The 21,579-nt window shown below is 35.6% G+C and overlaps 1 pseudogene; it reads left to right on the forward strand.

Annotated features, from left to right (window-relative positions):
• The first annotated feature begins 5,005 nt into the window (after positions 1 to 5,005).
• LOC112322310 (U6 spliceosomal RNA) lies at positions 5,006 to 5,102 on the forward strand (annotated as a pseudogene).
• The last annotated feature ends 16,477 nt before the right edge of the window (positions 5,103 to 21,579 follow it).

A 21,579-nucleotide genomic window follows, 5' to 3' on the forward strand; every position in this document is an offset into this window, starting at 1 on the left:
GAAATGTTAAAGGAAATTATATAAGAGAAGGAAGATCAAAACAATGAACATTAAACTGGCAATAAATTCACAACTATCAACAAATGAATCTAAAAAAACTAAGCAAACAACTAAAACAAGAACAGTATCATAGATATGGAGATCATTTGGAGGGCTGTTGGCTGGGAGGGAGCAAGGGGAGGCTGGGGAAAAAGTGCAGGGATTAATAAGCATAAGGTAGGTAAAAAATAGACAGGGGAATGCTTAGAATAGCATAGGACATGGAGAAGCCAAAGCACTTATACGCATGACCCATGGACATGAACTAATGGGGGATTGCTAGAGGGGAGGGCTATACCAGGTGGGGTGGGCAAAGGGGAAAAATTGGGACAACTGTAATAGCATAATCAATAAAATATATTTAAAAATTAAAAAAATATTATCTTCAAAACCATTAATAAAAGGATGTCTTTCCATTTATTTGGGTCTTAATTTCTTTCAGCAATGTTTTTTGGTTTTCAGTACATGTCTTTCACCTCCTTAACTAAATTTATTCCTAATCATTTTATTCTTTTTGATGCTATTATAAATAGTATTGTTTTCTAAATTTCCTCATCAGATTATTCATTGCTCATGTATAGAAATGCAACAGATTTTTGTGTGTTGATTATAATGTGTGATTCCAATTATATGAAGCTCAAAAATGGTGAAAGTAATGAATGGTATGGGAACCAGAATAGTGGTTACCTTGGGCAGGGGTAGTGGTTGGGAGGAGATGCAAGGGGCATGGGAGACTGCAAAGGTCTGTATCTTGATTTGTGTTGATCACATAAGTGTGTTCACTCTGTAGGAATTCAGTGAGCTTTCACGAATGATCTGTGTGCCTTTCTGTGTGTTTACTATACTTCTATAAAGAGGAATATAAATTCAAAGGAACAGATTTATAAATTTGAAGGTGGGAATCTCTTTTCTCCCTTCAACCCCATTCCCTAGAGGTAACCATGGATACAGATTTGGTAGTGTCTATCTAAGTTACAAATCCGTTTACTGAGCTGTATCCACTGTCCCGCACTTAGCATTTTTCACCTAACAGTGTATCTTGGAGGGTGTTTCACCTCAGAACATGAAGAGTCTTTTGTCACTACATCACATTCTTTTGGGGGTACTACCAGGCCCAGTTTAACCAGCTGCCCCTAGACGTTTTCCACCTTTGCTCCTTTGAACAGTGCAGCAATGGCTGTCTTCCTGCACGTGCCTGTTTGTACCTGTGTGACGATTGCGAAGGAATGCATTCCTATAGAAGTGGGGTTTCTGAGCTCAAGGAGGAGAGCATTTTAAATTTCCCTCTGAAAACTGCTTCACGTTTAGTAAAGTGCGTTAGATGAGACGATAAGAAAACATGGGGAGCCCTGGCTGGGTAGCTTAGTTGTTCAGAGTGTCATCCCAAGATAAGCCAAGGTTGTAGGTTTGAGCCCTGGTTAGGCCTCATACCAGAATCAACCAATGAATGCATAGCTAAGTGCAACAACGAATCTCAGTCTCTCTCTCTCTCCCTCCCTCTCTCCTCCGCTTTCCTCTCTTTCTAAAGTCAACACTTCTGTTTTTTAAAGAAAACAAATATTCTACTTTTCCATTCTTCAATTTTTCCTTATATTCCAATAGTTTGTTTTTTGTTTATGTGGATAATTTGAATCAATATATTAATATTAGAATTAGAAGCAATGTTTACCTTATTTTCTTTATTAAAATTGTATTATTTTATTTTCCCAGCTTTAGTGTGGTATGATTGACAAATAAAAATTAGGTATAGATATAGATACCTATATAGATATAATTGTACAACATAATGATTTAATATAGCTGTGCTTTGTGAAATAATTGCAGCAATCAAGTTAACACATCCATCACCTCACATGGCTACCACAGATTTTGTGTGTGGTGAGAACACTTAGGATTTACACTTTTAGCAAATTTCAAGTGTAAAATATAGTATTATTAACCACAATAGTTATGCTGTGCATCAGACCCTCAGAATTTAATCACTTAAAAGTGAAAGTTTGTAATCTTTGACCACTAGCTCCGCACTTCCTCCAGGCCCTGGAAACCACCTTTCTATTCTCTGTTCTAAGAGTTCAACATTTTTAGTTAAAATAATTAAAGTGAGATTACAGTTTTGTCTTTCTGAAACAGTTAATTTTAGATATACAAGTGTAGACGTTATCAAGACCAATGAGTGCATACAGATTCAAATAACTGATATTTAACTACACAAATATACAACTAGTAACTAAGGAAGACTGTTAATAATAAACAGTTTGCTTTGTTGGTACTTAGAATTCTTAAAATGTTAACAATTAGCTAAACATCAAAAATATTTCTGGCAATATTTTTTAAAATGCAAAGTGAAATAAGCCAGGCAGTGAAAGACAAATACCATATGATCTCACCTATAAGTAGAACCTAATCAACAAAACAAACAAGCAAGCAAAGTATAACCAGAGACATTGAAATAAAGAACAAACTGACAATAATTAGGGGGGGGAGGCGATATTGGGGGGAAAAGGGGAAAGCATTTTCAGGAACATCTATAAAGGACATATGAACAAAACCAAGGGGGGTAGGGCCAAATGTCGGAAGTGGGATGGTTGGGGGTGGGGGAAGTGGTGGGGAGAAAATGGAGACAACTGTACTTGAACAACATTAAAAAAAATATTGTCTTTAAATTTAAAAAATGTCACTATCTATTTTAAATAATTTGTTGTACTTAAAATGTTCAATTGCCAAATTTCCATTTTAACAATTTAAATATAATAGTGTTAACTGGCTTTTGAATCATGGATTTAGACTTACATTTTACTAATTTTATTATGTATCTTAAAAATGAGTTTTCTTTATTGATTTTAGGACTGAGAGCAGAATTTTTTAATAAAATTTATTGAAGTGACATTGGTTAATAAAACTATGCAGGTTTCAAGTGTACAATTCTAATACATCATCTGTATGTTGCATTGTGTGTTTACCACTCAAAGTCAAATCTTCTGTCACCATGTATTTGACATCCTTTATTCTTTACTGCCTCACCACTAGCCCCTTCCCCTCTCATAACCACCATGTTGTCTGTATCTGTGAGTTTTTGTTTGTTTTCTTTGGTCATTTGTTGTTTTCAGTTTTATATCTCACACGTGAATGAAATCATATGGTGTGGGGGGCTCCTCCCACGGTCACCCCACCTTCCCCCCACCCCCCGCCACCACGGATGAGAATAAGTCTACCAAGACATTATCTGCTTGGGGAGGAAAGGTGGACGATCTCTCAAAGGAGAAGGGCCAAGAGCCTTTTTCTCAATGGGCTTTTACTGGGTTCAATTTGCACAGGAATACAGGTAAAGCTCATCAATCACTGTCAGGCAGTAAGGATCAAACAATAGATAACAAAGAACTCTGAGGGCTTATTCTGAGTCAGGGTCAGTTAGCTAAAGGGCTATAAGACTTTGGGAAACAAACTCATTTCAGGCCTGGACCCTTATCATTTAAATTGAGGATATTAGCAAAGCAGGTTTCACAGGGTTTTATGCATTCTTTCTTAGGCATGATCGCCCCAGGGAACCTGCCCTTTCCAGCACAGGGCTGCACAATCCTCTGGCATTGTTTCAGGCTTAAATCAGGCAGGGGAAGTAAGGCAGCCAAGGGATTAGGAGACTTCTTGCAGACAGAATGAGGACTCAGGCTATGTCAAAGCCAAAGGGCGAGGGTCCATCACCCCCTTTTTCTATAGCCCCCCAAGTCTTTCCCTGAGGGCTTCTTCATGACCATGCCTGTCTTAGATCATCCCTCCTTGAGGAATCTTACCCAACTAGTCAGGCTCGGGGCCAGGCAGTGTGAAGTAAAGTGGGCAGAGGTGGTGTTCCTGCCAGGGAGATAAGCTTTGTCTCCTTAGTGGCTTACTGTCCCAAGGTCTCTGACTCAGCCTTAGCCATCGGGGTTTACAGCTTCTGAAACCAGGCAGGGTGGTTCCCAACAATATGGTTCTTTTTAAAAAGATTTTATTTATTTATTTTTAGAGAAGAAGGGAAAGAGAAAGAGAGGGAGAGAAACATCAGTGTGTGGTGGCTTCTCACACACCCCCTACTGGGGACCTGGCTCACCACCCAGGCATGTGCACTGACTGGGAATTGAACTGGTGACCCTTTGGTTCACTGGCTGGCACTCAATCCACTGAGCCACACCAGCCAGGGCTGATATCACATGGATCTTAACTCTTTCCATTTAATTTCCCTTAATATGGTTTACCCTTTTCATTGCCACTTGTTATCAACATTAAAACAGTTCTGGCTCCCAGTTAAATCCAGTTCCACCACTGATAGGAAATGTATGTTTAAACAATCATATGATGTTTCTTTTTCCATATGTTTTTCCCCCATCATATAATGGATGGTACCGTCAAAAATCCTGAAATAAAATCAAAACATCCATATCAATAATGTAGCATTCAGTAAACTCGTAAGAGTTTATTGTGCATTTAAGAACAGTCTGTGAACTGAGAGCTTTCACATTCAAAACTGATGTGAAGATCAGGGGCAATGACTTTACAGGATGGCTTATAAAGTGAAAATGAGAAAGTTGTTTAAACTTTATGACAATTGATCGCATGATGGGGGTTTCCAGATGGCAAGGGATAGGTACAAAATGATTATCTATTTCCCTTTTAGGAGAACTTAAATTTCTCTTATGATTATCTGATTGCTTGCCAGGTACTTGATAAACAAGTGAGCAGGAGTCCCTTAACTAATTTGGGCTCACCTGTTGTGTGCTATGGCAGTAGTTATTAAATTGGGTCACAATAGCTTTAGACAATTTATAAATGTCCTCCCCAATTTTTCTAAATATAATGTATTCATTTAGCTTTTTAAAATGACTACAATATATTGTATTATGGAAATCTCTAAGGTCAAATCATTTACTTTGTTTTTAAATTCTATTTTCAAATATTTATAAAATACCTCTATCACCTTGAAGAAAATTCTTTAGTGCACACTTCAGCACATTTACTAAAATTGGAATGACACAGAGAAGGTTAGCATGGTCCCTATGAATTAAAAAAAACAATTAAAACAGAGGATTCTTCAATACAATCTTACTAGAGAAATAATGATGATTATGTATTTATAAATAATGTAAAACATTAACTTAATAAACCGAGGCCCAGTGGCTCCTAACACATGACTAAATGGTATTAATAAATAGAGAGCAGTTACATCTTCAAAGTAAGAAAAAATATGTTATTGTATTGCCACAAAATTGTTTGGGATCTGTGGATCAAAATAATGGTCTACATAGGTATCTATAAACACAGCTAAATAAAACCTCTTCCTACAGATAACTTTTATACAACTAGAAAAAATATATCAAATTTAATATAAAAGCAAATGCAATTAAAAAGAATACAATTCAAACAAAACATTGTCATATGAGAAGTGTTGCCTTGATAAAACTAAATCACTATTTCCACCAATTGCGGTGCTCACTGCTCAGGCACACACATGCTGGTCTCACACCAGCACCTGGTGTGTAAAAATTGGATTTTCCTATCACTTTTCAGTAATTAGAACCACTCAGGGGTCACAGCCCAGACCTTTAATTTCAACATACATAAATATGGGAATTTTGCTAATATAAGAATAGCAGAAGGAGGAACACTAATATCACAATGATATTTAGTGTTAATTTGATCTTCAAAACCTGACTCGACTTACCTATGCTGATGTCTTAAGACTGATGAATTTTAAATACTTATCATTCATATTATACACAAGTGTAAAATACTGAGTGAGCAAACTGACAAATTATAAATGTGTTTACTAATTCCTAAAGCTAATTTTAAAATAAACATATTTTTGTTAGAAAATTGTCAAATCAATGTACTCAAATAATAAACATTTAGAGTGAAAGTGAACATAACTGCTGGCAAAAATTAATTAGTAAGTAAATCAAGAATGGGCATTTGTTAAGGCATATGGACATAAGTGAATAAATGTATAAATTTATTTCATCTTTTAATTCAAAATATAAAAATTCTAGCTATATTTTGATTATTAGCATCAATTGGTAAAGAAATTAGAAAATTGTATGAAAACAGAAAACAAAACTGAAATCAGCTATAATTCAGTCTTTTCTTTCAACATAAAGAAGATTCTCTAGTTCAAAAAATATTAAATTCTGGAAGATGGTTGATAATATGATTTCTTCATAAACACAAAGAACTATATAGCAGCTGCTGACATAATCTGGATATCCAAATTGACTAGATTTTGCCACTTGGTATTTTTTGCTTAATTGAAAGTTGACAAATAGAAAACCTTGAGAATGTGAAGAAAGATATGAAAAGTTATTCTTTGCATTTCCAATCTCACTATAACATAACTAAACATTTGATAAATATTTATATTTATATATTTTACATTTACAAATGTGTGCTTATACATATATTTAAATACGTATAACTATATTTATACATTTTACAATATAAACATTAATTTTTAAAAAAAACAGTTTAGTGTTTAAGTATACAAGTTAACTTTGATGCTTTTTAAGTATAATTACATTAATTTTCACTCTATTATTTGTAGCTCTTATCTATAATGAGAAAACATGCCCAAATTACTCCTTAAGTAATATTTTTCAATGGTTTAAATAGCAGCTATTTCCTTTAAAAGTTTAGATATATAAGTGATTCATACAAATCAATGTCAGTTAAATTTATACAAATTAATTATTTTAAAGAAAATTAAATGAGACCTTCAGAAATTCCATATTCTATACCTGAATTAGCCATACAACTGGAGTTTCTAAGAAACTATTAGTTTGATCAAGTCCAGTATTTTTCCAGTCACATTCTTTATGTATCTTAAAAGACTACCTCAGAGAGTCCATTTTTACTTTTCATTCACTCCTGTGTTTAAGAGACTTTTACAATGCTACTCCTTTTAGTGTTTTTCCCTCTCCTAACCTGGAAGATATATAGTGAGCCCTAACTGCTGGCTAGATATTATCTTCCCAGAATGTTATCTAATTAAAAACTAGACATATCCAAATAAGTCCATAAAAGAAAAAAGCACATTTTACTTAATATGCATTAAAAATGCATGTACATCAAACTTTGGGCAAGATATGCTTTTGCATTTGGAGTTATGGATGATAAATCAGTGACTTACCTCTTTTAAACCTGTTTTCAAAGTTAACAATATCTACCTACCAGAATTAATGCAAAATTTAAAGGTATTTATGTGACACTTCCTTGTCAATATCTATATACTATACAAAAATAATATTCTTTTTTATTTCACTTTTCTTGTTCTTTTTTTAAAAAAATTTATTGTTATTCAATTACAGTTGTATGCATTCTCTCCCCATCCCTCCACCCCACCCCAGCTGAACCCACCTCCCTCCCCCACCTCCACCCTCCCCCTTGATTTTGTCCATGTGTCCTTTATAGTAGTTCCTGTAATCCCCTCTTCCCACTGTCCCCACCCCACTCACCCCAGGCTATTGTTAGATTGTTCTTAACTTCAATGTCTCTGGTTCTATTTTGTTTGCTTTTTTCTTCTATTGATTATGTTCCAGTTAAACTTTTCCTGTTCTTTAATCTTTCATTTTATTGCTGTTCAAGTACAGTTGTCTCCATTTTGCTCCGCTACTCTCCCCAACCACACCCATCCCCACCTCCCAACTTAGATCTACCCCCTTTGGCTTTGTCCATGTGTCCTTTATACATGTTCCATGATGAGCCTTCTCCCTTTTCCCCTGTTATCCCTTCCCCCCTCTGCTCTGGTTACTTTCAGTTTGTTCTTTATTTCAAAGTCTCTGGTTATATTTTGCTTGCTTATTTGTTTTGTTGATTAGGTTTCACTTATAGGTGAGATGGTATTTGTCTTTCACCTCCCAGCTTATTTCACTTAGCATAATGCTCTCCAGTTCCATCCATGCTGTCGCAAAGGGTGGAAGCTCCTTCTTTCTTTCCACTGCATAGTATTCCATTGTGTAAATGTACCACAGTGTTTTGATCCATTCATTTACTGATGGGCACTTTGGCTGTTCCCAGCACTTGGCTACTGTAAATAATGCTGCTATGAGCATTGGGGTGCATAGGTTTTTTTGAATTGGTATTTCAGTATTCTTAGGTTATAATCCCAGCAGTGGAATTGCAGGGTGAAAAGGCAGTTCCATTTTTAGTTTTCTGAGGAAAATCCATGTTTTCCATAGTGGCTGCACCAGTCTGCATTCCCACCAACAATGCACTAGGGTTCCCTTTTCTCCACAACCTCGCCAACATTTGTTTGTTGATTTGTTTATGTTGGCCTCTCGGACTGCTATGAAGTGTTATCTCACTGTGGTTTTAACTTGCATCTCTCTGATGGCTAGTGATACTGAGCATCCTTTCATATGTCTATGTACCCTCTGCATGTCCTCATTGGAGAAGTGTCTGCTCAGGTCCTTTGCTCATTTTTTTGGATGAGCAATTGGATTGGTTGTCTTCCTAGTGTAGAATCATGGGAGTTCTTCACATATTTTGGAAACCAAACCCTTGTCTGAGGAATCATTGCAAACATATTTTCCCATTGAGTCGGTTCCCTTTTCATTTTGCCGATGTTTTCCTTATCTGTGCAGAAGCATTTTAATTTGATGTAGTACCATTTGTTTATTCTTTCCTTTATATACCGTGCTCTAAGGGACATAGTGGTGAAAATATTCTGAATATTTTCTGAAATATTCTGTGTGGGATATCTGAAATTTTCCTGCCCATGTTCTCCTCTAGGACTGTTATGGTGTCACAATGTATATTTAAGTCATTTACTCTTCTTGAGTTTATTTTTGTGTATGGTGTAAGTTGGTGGTTGAGTTTCTTTTTTGTGTGTGTGTAGTTGTCCAGATTTCCCAACACCATTTGTTGAAGAGGCTATTTTTACTGCATTTTATGCTTCTGCCCTCTTTTTCAAATATTAATTGACCATAGACACATGTGTTTATTTCTAGGCTTTCTATTCTTTTTCATTGATCTATGTGTCTGTTCTTATGCCAGTACCAGACTGTTTTGATTTCTGTGGCCTTGTAATATAGTTTGGTATCAGGTATTATAATCCCTTGTGCTTTGCTCTTCTTTCTCAAATTTGATGAGCCTATACAGGGTTGTTTATGGTTCCATATAAATTTGTGAAATATTTGCTTATAGCTGTGAAATATGTCATTGGTAATTTAATAGGATTGCATTGAATCTATAAATTGCTTTGGGTTGTATGGGCATTTTGATGATGTTAATTCTTCCAATCGATGAACACGGTATATGCTGCAATTTATTTGTGTCTTCCTCAATTTCTTTCTTCAGTGTTATATATTTTTCTGAGTGCAGTTCTTTTACCTTCTTGGTTAGGTTTATTCCTAGGTACTTTATTTTTCTTATTGCTATAGTCAATTGGATTTTTTCCTAATTTCTGTTTTTGATATTTCATTGTCAGTATACAAAAATGCCTTCGATTTCTGAATATTGATTTTGTATCCTTCTGTTTTGCCAAATTCTCTCATTAGGTAGAGTAGATTTTGGTGGACTCTCTATGGTTTTCTAAGTACACTATCATGTCATCTGCAAACAATGACAGTTTTACTTCCTCCTTTCCAATTTGGATGCCTTTTATTTCCTTTTCTGTCTGATCTCTGTGGCTAGGACTTTCAGTGCTATGTTGAAGAGAAGTGGTGAAAGTGGGCACCTGTGTATCGTTCCTGATCTTAGTTGGAAAGCTTTTCGTTTTTGCCCATTGAGTATGTTGGCTGAAGCTTTCTCATACATAGCCTTTTTCTGTTGCGGTATGCTCCTTCTACTACCACTTTGCTGCGTGTTTTTATTTTAAATGGGTGCCGTACTTTATCAAATGCTTTTTTCTGCATCTATTGATATGATCATGTGATTTTTATCTTTTGTTCTGTTTATGTGATGTAGTACTCCTCTGGGTGTGGCTCCTAGGAAGCTCTGGTCCACAAGCGAAGCCTGGCAGGCCACCACTGACCAGCATGGTGTATGATCTTTTTAACGTATTGCTGGATGCGGTTTGCCAATATTTTGTTGAGGATTTTAGTGTCTATGTCCATTAGCGATATTGGCCTGTAGTTTTCTTTCTATGTTATGTCCAGGACAAGTATTTTTGTTTTGTTCATTAAATTTTTACTTTACAGCTGGAAAAAGAACATCCCAAAAAGATGTTATTTATCAAAATTCAAAAACATAGTAAGTACAAGGGTTACAACTATGACTTAGGTGTTAATAGCATATCAAAATTCTCCTTTACCTCCCAAGGAAAATTTATATAAATGTTTATGTGTAGGGTAACTTTTAAATGAATCATAATAAGCTTGGGTATTATATAAAGTATTGTTACTCTACTTTCTTTTTTAAAGCCCACCCTACCTTTAAAAGAAGAGTAGAGAAAGTTCCACATCCAAGGAAATAAGAAAATAAACTATAACTTAAAAGCACAAGAGTTGTATCTACAATATACTGTAAAATTGATAAGCATAGGAGAAAAGAAAACTAGTGGCAATTTATAGCTCCCCAGTTTCTGAAAATGGTACAAAACTCACACATTTTTAATACTGTCCTTAGAATGAGGGGATTTAGGACCATGGGAAAACCAAGGGAGAAGTGACGATGTCCCCCAAACACTCCACTTTCATAATGCAGAAAAGAAAAGAAAGTGGGAAAAGGAAACAGATGAAAGCATCTACATGTTCTGGATTTAGTTGGCTAATCTAGCGTGTGCTGAAAGCTGAGGGAAGAAGGTAAGGAGAGATGATACGTGTGGAGCAGGAGGAAAACGAAATATTTGGCCAAGAACAGATGTACAGAATATAGTAGCAAAGAAAAAGAAACAAATTTAAGAATTAAGGTATAAATGTTAAAACAATAGCTGAGCTTGGCTGAAAGTAGGAAAGCAACTAAAGAGACAGATAAAATACCACAGGCATGTCCCACTGCTATCAGGGATGATGTGGCAGAACAAAAGATTTCTGCTACCACTGAAGCACGAATTATTCAAAGCCTAGAAAATTCAACAGTTAGACAATGCGCAGAGGTTTTCTGCAGAGATCATTGCACAGGGGTTACTCCTCACTCGTGCCCTAGGTACAGGGCTTTCAGATGCACCAGGGGCAGCTTCATTCAGACATCCCTTCAGAGTGGTTATCTGGGTAAAAAACATCAGGGACACAGCAGGAAAAAGAGAGATGCGGGAGGCACAGAAAGGGAGAGAAAGAGAGAGATAACAGCACATGGAAGCCCAGGCCTTTCAAAGTGCAGATCTTGAAATGAAAATGTATCCATGTGATGTGTGACATGGACATGAAAATCAATGACGCCACAGTAATGTAAGCTGACATTGATCAAATTTTGAAATTTCTATGCTGAGAGTATGGTAAGTTCCCTTAGCTGAGTATGGATGCTATATGTATAGGTGGTGTTTTTCCAGATACGGCCATTCTTGCAGCATTATTAACCTCCAAAATGTCAGATTTCCCAAAAAACTGAATATAAGAAAATTTTTCTTTTTCTCTCATACTGGATTCCTCTGCTTTCTGTTTTAAGATGTCTCTGAGTCCCTGCTTCTGTCTTAGAAAACAATACATGGGTCTGGATTCTATGAAAATCAGTTCTGGGTTCTAAGAGCATACTTTTGCTTTTAATAATGGCTTTAGGTGCTGGGACATATTTGTATTTTACAACTTAACGTGTTTAAATGTCATCTTCGTGTTATGAATAGGGTACTTGAGAAATTTGGTGTTTATTTGATTCAACCTCGATGGACCTGAAGAAATTATACCTCTTTTGGTAGAAGGCAGCTGATGTTGCAGTTAATAAAGAGACTCAGACTCTCCTTAGGCAGCTGAGTAAAACGTCACTTGTACATGGAAAAGAATAAGACATTGGCTATGAAAACATTTGTTTTATGATTCCTTTGAACTAAACCTTAATGATTGTGCACTAGGCTTATTTTAGTTATAAAACTCAAGGCGAAAAAAATACTTATATCAGACTTAATTACTCTTTGGGATTTTCAGTAATCAGAAGAGATTCATGTTATCAATATGTGCACATTGCTACACGGCTGATTTGCTGTGTGAAATGCATTGAGGCAGCTCTTTGTGCTCACTGCATAGCTTCAAGTAAATTGTACAGGACGTGGTTTGTACGTTTTGAGTGGGAAATGGAATAGAGAGTAAAATTTTGACTTAAGGAGCAGCGTGGTCTTGTAGTGAAAAGTTAAACTCGGTCTTGAAGGTCAAAGCTAAACTGCCCCGCCCCCTTGGATTCAGGAAACAGGGAGGAGCAATGGGCGTTTGCTGAAAGCATCGTGAAGGTGAAACAGCACCGTGCTTTTTCCCTGAAGAGACTGAGTATTGGATTCATAGTTCAAACAAATAAAAGAGGGAAAAGCTGGAAAATATTGGGAACATCCATCACTTATATTCATGTGTCCATGAAAAGATTTCCATTTTACTTTAATTAAAAGGGAATAATAATAATAATAATAGGAAAGTTATTTCTGTTAGACTTCTTCCTCACTCCAACATCCACTGATTAAAAAATGGCTTCGAAGTGATGAACACAAACGAGATCCTGTGTAGTCCAACTGCCTTCTCCCTAGTTTTTGAGTTTTAATATTCATGGAAGACTTATATATCCTACTAGGTCTTCTTTCACTGGGTGGGAGCCTGCAATTAGGGTGGGAAAGTTAAATAAAACTAATATACATATCTCCAAACTTTAGCACAAAATATATTTTATAAATGATCCAACTCAAAGAATGAGGCTCTTTATATAAATGGCAATATCAGGCAAATGTTTGCACACAGCTCTTCACCTTATACAAGCTGTGAGAACTGAAAGCAGAGCCCTCATTTAAAAGCTGGGGAGGAGGAAGGATATTCAGAAGACAGCCAACAGCCTGCTACCCCGTTTTCATGAGCGGATAATGGATTCATGACCCAGAGTGTTTCAGATTAGGCAGGTTGCCTTCTTTCACTTTCTATTTTTTCATCAAATATTTTCTCAGTGCCCACCTTGGGATGACGGTGTTCCTGGAGCAGGAAACAGTATTAAACAAAACAGACGCCTTCCTGGTTCTCACGGCATTTAAACTTTGGGGGATACTGGTGCCTATGACAGACTTAGGCTTTATATTCAAGAATCACAGTCTTGTGTTTGATAATGATTCAGACAAGCCATTAAAAACCTTGTAATTAGTAGTTGTAAAAACAGCACTGAAGGAGTATTACAGATATTGAACCACATTACAATGATGTCTCTTGTAGAATGGGCTTCTTTGAGAAGGTGATATGTGAATTGAGATCTGACGGATGGCTAGCAATTGTTAATTGGAATTGGGAGCAGTCAGCCTTGAAGAAGAAAAAAAAACAGCTTTTATAAAGGCACAGGGAAGAAAGAAAACATCTCTGCTTGAAATTATAATCAGAGAGTGTCGATAAGACTAGAGCTCGATCCTGTAGCTCCTTAAAGAAGTTAACTTCATTAAGAAAACACTAAAAAGTTTTAAGAAGGGGAATTAAATTATGTATTTTAGTTTTTAGAAAATAAAAGGCCCCTGTGTTCACAGTATGGCAAACAAGTTGGGCTGTCGTAACTATAAGAGGAAAAATGAAGAAAACCTGAGTAAGGTACCAATGTAATAAACAGGAGAGAGATGCTGGTGTCTTAAAAACCAAATGGTGTAATGGAGAAAAAATAATGAAATGAAAGATATTTAGTAAAAAAGAGTAGCTGGAAGTTTCTGATTGATATACCGTGACAAGACCCGAAGACTGAATCATGTGTGCCTTTCCCATATTCTGAAACAAGAAGTTAACCAATGCTCAACTTTCCTAACCTCGGCTCTCACCTGCTGAACAATTTGCAGTGTCTGAGAACTAGCTAAAATAGTTTCAATAAATATGGGTATGTTAGACTTCTACGAGTCGTAAATTTGAGTGACTACTGAATTCAGTCTCCTGAACATTAACTCAAATTTCTGTTTTCTGGTTAAGAAGCCAGCCTCTGTTATATAATTTTAGTTTTTCTCTATTTATTTCCACATAAATAGACTGTGACTTTCTTTACAGGCTAATCTAACAAAAATTAAAATTAATCATTTCAGGAGAGTTTTCTCCTATACACAAGTGGAAAACAATAGATACCTTGCTGGGTTGTTAGTTAATCATTCACACAGGCTCAGGGGCTCATCTCTGCACATAAGCCTCATAGCAGTAAACACAGAGTTCAGAATTGCACCACAGCAAAATGATAGATTACCAGGTGTCATGGATACCAAGTTACTAAAGAATAATTACCTTTACCATGACTTACAAAGAAATACTTGTCTGATTTCTACCTGCCTCACTGAGCTCCTGCTGATCATGTACATGTCAAATTTGTCCCGACTGTAAGACCCCTGCTCGCTGCTCACTCCGCTCACAGTGCTTCTGCCAGATCTTCCATTGCTTCTCTCCCTTACTTTATTCAAGTTTCTATTTAATATTCCTTCTTCATGTCTCTGATTGTTATATCTTTACTGGTTGCTAGTACTCAATATCTCCTTACCTTGCTTATTTTTTATTCATAGTGGTAATCAATACCTGATATTATTTTGTATTTAAAAAATGTTGCTTGCTTACTGTGATAGGCTGAATAAAATTACCTTCCCAACCCTCCAAGATGTCCATGTCTTAATCTCCAGAACTATTACCTCACATCATGAAAAGAATTTCCCAAATACAATGAAACCCGGATCATGCATCTGGGTCCAATGTAATCATGAGGGTCCTTACAATGGAGGCAGGAGGATGTGAGGAGTGGCCAATGTGATAATGGCAGGGTGAGGTGGGAGTAATTCGAAGAAGGCTTCATAACTGAGGAATGCAAGCAGGCTCCAGAAGCCGAAAAAGGCAAGGAAATGGATTCCTTCTGAAGCTTCCAGAAAGAACACATTTCTATCTTGCTTTTAGACTTCTGACTTCCAAAACTACAAGAGAATACATTTTTGTTGTTTTAAACCACTAAATTTTTGGTAACTTGTTATAGAAGCTATAGGAAACTTATACAGTTTCTTTCTACTTCCTCCATCAGATTATAAACTTGAAGAAATTAGGAACATAATCTTCTTTATCACTATGGGTTTATGTAACGAACACTGTGTACTCAAGGTTGATAATTAATAACCATTTCCAAAATAAATTATACTAGGAATGAAAATTCATAAATACACAGAGTCTAATAGACACAAACGTATCTGCATGTACATGTATACCACAAATGCAAACACACTCATATATCTGAAAAATATTATATTACTCTTGGTTAATTAAATATGTCTATACACACATTTCAAAGAGCTGCTTAACCCTCTTTAAGTTCTCCCAGATGCACAAGGAATACGGGTAACATAAGAAATGTTCATTTAAGTATAATAATCATGCTCTAGTACACTGTATGAACCAAGTTAATCAAGGTGATGAACCTTGTATATAGACATCGGCCATCCATTCATCTGCATTCAGGTTGCTGTGCAGTTGAAGTGAAGATAATAGAACTGTTAATACAGTTTAGAGTGTATGAGTGTATATTCTTTCCTGAATCAAAGAAAGAAGAAAGAGAAAAAGAGAGAGAGAGAGAGGGAGGGAGGGAGGGAGGAAGAAATAGGAAGGAAGGAAGGAAGGAAGGAAGGAAGGAAGGAAGGAAGGAAGGAAGGAAGGAAGGAAGGAAGGAAGGAAGGAAAGAGAGAAAGAAAGAAGAAAGAAAGAAGAAAGAAAGGAAAGACGCTCTGGCTGTTGTAGCTGAGTGGATTGAGTGTGGGCCTTTGGACCAAATGGTTGCCGGTTTGATTCCCAGTCAGGGCACATGTCTGGGTTGCAGGCCAGGTCGCCAGTGGGGGTGGGGGGTGCAAGAAGCAACCATGCAGCTGTTTCTCTCCCTCTCTTTCTCCTAAAAATAACTAAATAAAATCTTTAAAAAATATAAAGCAAAGAAAAGAAAGCCCTTTGCAACTTAGCTAGCTAGCCTTGCAGCACTAGGGTGTTCTGCAACAGTAAGATTTGACTACTGTATTAGGTCAATGCAGTGAATAAGCAATTCAGTGCCTAGTAGGAAAACACGTTATCTCACTATTACCGAATTTAAAGGATGACTTTTTTAGTCCATTAGGTGAGCGGGATTACCACTGGAGCCAGCCAGGAGTTCAGCTCTTGCACACTGCCCTGGCAGCCGCCTACAATAGTATCCTGGCAACCCTGGATGTTCCATTCAAGCCAGGAGTCTTATAATAGTTCTACTTTGGACTTAAGAGTGAGATTGTGATACACCATTTGTCTGGAATTAAAAAGGCAATTATCAGGTGTAATTCAGATGCCTATGTCACCAAGTGGTTTTTATCTTTTTAGTTACACACTGCAGCTTCCTTTGTGCACTTGTTATATAAAGGTGAAAATCTTTAGCTTTTGCCTTTGCCAAATACATTCCTTACCTATACTGATGATGCGATTCCCTAGTTCTCCAATGTATTCAACTATTAAAATAGAATAGCAAATGTTGGAAATTTACATAGACGCAAATCAGCAGTGTTCATTTTTAGAATAGCTAGGATCCCAAATAGAGACGCCGGGGAGCTGCAATCTGCCATTTTTATGTTTGAAAGAAAGGCCTATTCATTCAATGAGTAGAAATAAGAAATCACAGAGCAATCATTTTCTTTAAATTTTCCTGTCAATATAGAGCTGTTATGTGTGCTTTATTTTATGGAAAAACACTCATGCAAATTTACAATTTCTTTGTATATTTAGTTATACCATTTAAAGCAAAGCTGGTACAGATAGAACTCGGAACATTTATTTTAAACATCTAAAATATACCAAACCAAAGTTTGTCTAGATAATATTGCCAAGTAACCTGAGTTGTGGTACAGTTAGGAAGCATTTTGGGAAACATAACAATTGGATCTGGAGCCTGATTTAGCATTTGGTTCGATTTAGGATATTTCCAACTTTATTCTGTGTTTCTTCTGAAACTGAAACCTATCTCAACTCAGAAACTATCCCATAACAACCAAACTACTTACAATCTACTCACTGTTATTATATTTAGTTCTATTTATCTTATTAAATTAAATATTGGATTTAAATTTTCAAGTTTCAAATGCTTTCCTAAATTCAATAAAATATGCATTTAAAATTAGAACTAATTTTGTCCCTGGCTGGAGTGGCTCAGTGGACTGAGTGCTGGACTGTGAAAAGGGTTGCCAGTTCGATTCCTAGTCAGGGCACAAGCCTAGGTTTTGGGAGTAAGGGGTGCTTGAAAGGCAATAATACATTGATGTTTCTCTCCCTCTCTTTCTTCCTCCCTCCTCCTCTATCTAAAAGTAAATAAATGAAATATATATACAAATTTTTAAAAATAAAATTAGAACTCATTTTGATTTTGTGTTTTCCTATTTCATTTTCAGAAAGTACTAGCTGTTTACACATTAATGAGTTAAACTTTAGCCTTTATTAAACACATTTAACTTTATGAATTTCAATATACAGGTTGATGGCTATTCCATTTCATAGCTTAATAATCTGACAGAGTGATGCAGCCGGACTGGTGGAGGAAGAAACTGAAATATTCTTTTGAAAAAGCAATGAGGACACTGCCAAAATTTTTCAAAAACTTTTTCAGAACTTTGGAATCAAACCAAAGGCTTGCAACAGTGTGGGTAGCATTTAATTAGTAGAAAAGACCAGTTAAATCTCAGTAAGAACAGTGAGGTCTGTGGTGTTTTAACTTGCCTTATTCCCACTGTCCTATCACCAGCTGCATAGTGGCCTTGAAAACTAACAGCTCCATAGTCACAGTGAAAAACAGCAGTCTCTCAGCCACTTGAGGTGGAGGAATAGCTGGAGCTCCCCCAAAGCTCTATTTTCAGATAACTGTCCTTAAATTACCTATCTGCTAGTTGCCTGAAAAATCCCACTTGCAAGGCTTGTTTTTCTTTGATCTGACTCAGAGCTTGCCCAGTGCAAACAGCCCTTCCCTCGGGGCTATGGGCAGCAACAATAATTTCAACACCACAACTTTAAGGCAGCAGTATGAGTTGGGGCAAATATTATAATAAGGCAATTAAAATACTTAAAAGAAAAACCTGGAGAATGTAATGACCATAAAGGACCTTCAAAAAGTCTGACATATTCTTGGGACTCTGGAAGGCCACCCACGCGTGTAGAGTTCTGTATGAGCATGGCTGTGCAGATGCTCACAGAAGCCCGGAGAAGGCTTAAAGCTCTCGCTGTTGACTGACCACCAAGTAGGAAAGGAAGGCTTGGACACGGCTGTGAACTGCCGCCTGAGCATCGAAGGCATGCTCCGATACACACACGACCTAATAGGATGGGAAGATTACTGAGTCCTGGAATTTAAGAAAATCTTGTCTAATCATTAGCTGACCACTAAGCCAACAGATCAGAGACTCTGGTATCACAGATGACAAAGAATACAGATCTTACAGAATTTTTTTTCTGGAAAATGATTAAAGAAACAGCAGCAATAACAAAAATAGCAATAATGAACTTTAACAAAAACTCCAGAGTAGGGGAACCTGGTTCTTAAAGTCACCATATTATATTACTAAACATGTCCAGCTTTTAGCCAAAAAGTTATGAGACATGTAAAAAAAAGTAAGAATATAAGACCCATAAAAACTAGTCAACTAAACTGTCCCTGAGGAAACTGTATTTATTAGACAGAGACTTAAATCTATTATTTGAAATATAGTCAAAGAACTAAAGGAAGCTGTGTCTAAAGAACAACAACAACAACAACAAAAGAGAACTAAGTCTCACCAAATAATGAATATCAATTAAAAAGTTAATTAATAATAATAATAAATGATCACTCTGTAAGAAGTTGAGTACAAAATTGAAGTGAAAAATTAACCACAAGCATTCACCAACAAGTTTGATCTGGCATAAGAAAGAATTAGTAAACACAAAATTAGGTCAATTTAGATCATCCAGTTTGAGAAGTAAAGAGAAAAATGAAGAAAAATGACCAGAACTCAGAGGCCTGCGGGATACCATAAAGTATATCAACATATGCATTTTTGTATGTAATCTGAGGTAGAGGCTGATCTTCAGTCTTTTAAATGTAGATACTCAGTTGTCTCAGCGCCATTTATTAAAGAGACCGTTACATTGCCATTCAATTGTCTTGGCACCTTTTCAAAAATGAATTGACCATAGATGTTCATGACCTTGGATTAGGCAATAGTTTCTTAAATGTAACACCAAAGCAAAAAAAAAACAAAGACAATTTGGCTATTGCTTAGTTTATCAAACATAGAATTCTATATGATTAAGTCAGATCCTAATGGAATTGAGAAATGAGCCTACACAGAAAAAAAAATACATATTTTAATGTGCATAGCGTTTTATTCAAAAAGGTAAAAGGTAGAAATAACCCAAATGCCTATCAACCAATAAATGCAAAAACAAACTGTGGTATATCCATGCAATTGAATATTATCTAGCCATAAAAAGAAATGAACTAACTACTAATACATGCTAAAAAACATGGATGAACTTCTCAAACTTTATGCTTGTTGAAAAAAGCCAAACACACACAAAAACCTATATTATCTGATTCTGTTTATAAGATGTCCAGAATACACACATCTGTAGAGACAGTAAGTAGGTTAGTAGTTGCTAGGGGATGGGGAGGGGGACAATTTGTACTGGCTGCTAATAGGCACAGGATTTCTTTTGGGTTGATGAAAGTATCCTGTAATTAAGTGTATATTATGCTAGTTGCAGAACACTGTGGATACCCTAAAAAACACTCAACTTCACACTCTGAAATTTAAATTTTATCACATGACCTTTATTTAAATTTAAAATAAAAGAAACTTAAAAACTACTGACTGATGTTCAATCTTAAAATGACTCATTTAGTAGTTTACAATACAAAAATTGAATAAGTAGAAAAAATAGAATTTAAGCTCAAAGAGTTTAAGCTCTATTAACACAGAGAATATCAGCCAATGCAATCCCAAACGAGACTTTACTTGCCTTTAGAGATGCCCCAGGAGATAGAAAGAACGGAATATTTTGGAATTTCCAAAATTTATTTGGAATTCTGTTTTGTCATGCATAATGTCACCAACCTCAATTTCCATGGAAAATTGGAATCCGTATTACTTTGCACAGTTATTTTTAGATATGAAGAGAATACATTTAATGAACTTAATGTGCAATATAGAGGTTAAAAATTAGTTGCTTTTACCATTATTATTACTAGTGTTTTAGTGTTATTATCACAATTTTTAATAAATAGGTTTGACAGATTAAGTCTTGGTGAAATAGAGACCATGTTATTTGATTTTAATCATTTATGCCTGATTAATTTTCTAACTCATTTTTAATATTTACAGTAAAAGAGAACATGCTATGTTTTAAATTCATTTTCAAAAAATAAAAAAGTGAAATGAGAAACAATACAAATTTATCTTATTTGTGTTTTAACAAGAGATACTTCATACTAATAAATGGAAGTGGTTTGGGACTCTGGATTTTCTTTTGAAATATCCTATTCAAATCTAATAACACTGTGTTGCTTCTCCAAAAATGAGTTTACAGACATGTAAAATCATGATAGGTATTTGGTTCTACATATTAGAAGTTAGTGTTTGTTACTCAAATAGCTGGCATAATGCTTATCTAAGGGACAATATCTACATTGTAGTTTCAATTTTTTATGACTAAATATATGTTCTTCTCAAATATCAATAATATTTTTCTCAAAATAGATTAGTCAATAAAAAGGAAATTTAAAGATGGCAATAGTGACTTTCTTTTGGTTAAACAGCCTTATTTGTACTTAGAGTGCATGAAAGGTGATTTAAGGTATCACTCACATTGTATAGTTATAATAATGATGAAGTAAAAGACAAATGATGGTGTTCTTCCCACAAAACTGGGTCTTTTTCATTGTGATTGGTTTCTTTTTACTCATTTATTTGTAAACAGTCAATAGATGCTTATTGAGGGGCTCTGCTGGGCCTGGCACTGTGCCGGGTAATGGGGGGCAAGATGGGAAAGTACATATGACCTCTGCCCTCAAGGAGTTCATTGTGGTGCCAGAAACATTTCTCCTAGAGGGACGAATGTCTCTTCAGGGTGCCTGGCTACTGTTTTTTGTTGTCAGCTCAGAGTAATATTTGGAAGTTAATAGTTTAAAATATATATATTTTTATTTTTGAAGAGAGATGAAAATAAAACAGAGAAAACTAGAAGTGGGAGTGATCATATGAAAAAGGGTCAATTTCAATGTGATATTTTAACACTGAAACAGTACAAGAGACAGATATAGTAATTGCCTGGGAAAAAACTGAAATGATTTTGAGAGGAAATGGGAAATTTTAGGACATTTTACCATGTATAGATGTGTGTATATATATATTCTGAAATGTATATGATAATATAATGATATATAATATATCCTAAATATATAATTTACATTATATATAAAAATACATATAATATA

The sequence above is a fragment of the Desmodus rotundus genome, chromosome 2 (assembly GCF_022682495.2).
Source record: "Desmodus rotundus isolate HL8 chromosome 2, HLdesRot8A.1, whole genome shotgun sequence".
Classification (NCBI taxonomy): Eukaryota; Metazoa; Chordata; class Mammalia; order Chiroptera; family Phyllostomidae; genus Desmodus; species Desmodus rotundus.